The sequence below is a fragment of the Grammomys surdaster genome, unplaced genomic scaffold (assembly GCF_004785775.1).
Source record: "Grammomys surdaster isolate TR1022 unplaced genomic scaffold, NIH_TR_1.0 126118, whole genome shotgun sequence".
Lineage (NCBI taxonomy): Eukaryota > Metazoa > Chordata > Mammalia > Rodentia > Muridae > Grammomys > Grammomys surdaster.
Window position 1 is genome coordinate 5,006,532 of NW_021620926.1, and position 2,238 is coordinate 5,008,769.

At 44.0% G+C, this 2,238-nt stretch overlaps 1 protein-coding gene across 3 annotated transcripts in view; it reads left to right on the plus strand.

Annotated features, from left to right (window-relative positions):
• Nucleotides 1-2,238, plus strand: part of Eva1c (eva-1 homolog C) — a 75,410-nt gene that overhangs the window by 1,276 nt on the left and 71,896 nt on the right. The gene's annotated exons all lie outside the window — the stretch shown is intronic.

A 2,238-nucleotide genomic window follows, 5' to 3' on the forward strand; every position in this document is an offset into this window, starting at 1 on the left:
GAGAGAGAGAGAGAGAGAGAGAGAGAGAGAGAGAGAGAGAGAGAGAGAGAGACTCCTTTCTAACTTAAAGATCAATGCTTTTCTACTCGACGTCTGGGCAAAAATATCTTAGCGAGTGAGAGGCAAGCCTGCAGGGTGGCAGTTGTGGGTATGGTTTTTAGAACCCGTGCTCTCGTTCAGGCTGGGCACGGACTCTAGTAGCCCCCTTGCTACAGTTTTTCTTTTCTTTTTCAGCATAATTGTGGTAAACAGAGTCACCTGTCTGCTCTGCTCTGTTCTGCTCCTGTGACAGGCAAAGAAACTGGAAACGCAGACTTGAGCTGGGCTTCTGGTTTGCTTACAGAGAATGTCATTCATTGTTAGCTGAGAGCCCTTGGGTCAGAGGTTCTTTGCTTAGAATATTTAATATCAAGGCAGTGTTCTTGCATGGCCAAGGAAGCCAAGATATGCCTGTTTGGCAAGCAAACCACGGTCTTGAAAAACAAGCTGCAGAGAATCAAAACTCTGGTAAATGTGCTGGGGAAATTCATTGCCCCCCCCCCCAGCACTGTTGACTTTTTTCTTTTTCTGTAATAGAACTTTCTTGGCTTCCAGAAACTTTCTGTGTTTGCTAATTTAAGCTATAGCTAGTAGCTCTGTGTTCAGCCACTTTCTTGCCCTGATTATTATAAGGGAAGAATTAAAAACAGACAACCCTCCCCACCCCTCACCTCCGTCCCGTGACATCATCGAAACTGAACAAATATTGCTTTGGAAATTGCAATGAAACTCTCCCACTGGCAGATTATAGATTCAGGGAGTTTGTTTTTTGAGGGGAGCAGTTGTGGCACTAACAGTGTGTAATTTACCACACAAGTCTGGAAATTAACTATGCTTAGCACCTTGACATAGAGCAGATCTAGGCTACAAACCGGGAGGCAGCATCCTGGGAGAGGCAGGTGCTTTGGTTCTAATGTAGTGAGACTGATGGATGGCTTTTTCTGCTGTTTTCTGTGGTTTCTAAGTCTCAAAGCCAACAGCAGGTGGTGGCATTGCCAGGCCATTTCAGCATCCCTCTTTCCTGCCTAGGGACCAAAAGAAACATGTGGTCCTGTCTTCCCAAACTATAGCCCCATTCCGGTTTAGACCCAAGTTCTATATAATGCAGGACAAGGAAAACCTCTGAAGTCTCTCAATTTAAAGTTGGCCCCTTTAACTTTAAATTGCAGCTGCAGGAGCAGACTGCACAATAAATAAAGTGGTAGCATGGAGGGACAACTCCTACACTCCCACACGGACAGTCTGAGCATCCACTTTAGAGTTTTAGCCTCTTCTTGTGATTGATTTCTTGTGATAGACTTAGCAGTCTCTCCCCTGCAGAGCCTTACCACAATAGCCCAGGGCTAGGAGCATGTTTGATGATACAGACACTTGTTTTCTAAATAAGAGAAACATCAAAAAGGTGTGCAGGACCCCTGGGCTTGTGAAGGACAGAGGAAGTGTCCATGTGAAAGAAAGTCCCAAAACGTAGTGTACCCCCACCAGAGGGCCCCTGTCAGAGTAATTGAGTGCAAAGACTCACTGGTCATCCCTGCAGTTTCAGAACATTACTTAATGTCTCCTCCCCTTTGCAGCTTTCCCAGGCTAATGCCTTAGGCTGTCAGCTGGTGTCATTTTTCCTGGGTCATTGATTCCCCACCCCACCCCCACTCTTGGAGAGCCTACCATCAGATCTCTTCATAATCCAGAGGCTGCATGGTGGCCCGCCCTTCCCCTCTGTGCTTGTGACTTGGGCTAATCACCCCCAAGACTGCTGAGGCCCAGGCTCTCTGACACCCTCTTCTCTCTGAAGATTTGAGGCTTCCCAGCTGTGGTGGCCACTGAAAGGCTACTATCCCTGCATTAAAAAATGTATTCTATGGTAGGCAAGGTGGCTCAGTGGGTACAGGAGCTTGCCACCAAGCTTGATGACCTGAGTTTGATATCTGGATCCACATGGTTGAAGGAGAGTTGTTCTCTGATCTCCACACACATGCTGTGGAATGTGTGTATGTGCACAAACACACAAAATAAATAAATGTGTGTATATATATATATATATATTTTCTATATATAAAATATATATTTATCTTTATAAATTTATATTTATAAATATAAAATATATTTGTAAATATATATTTATAATATAAACATGTATATGTTACACACACACACACACACACACACACACACACACATATATATATATATATATATATA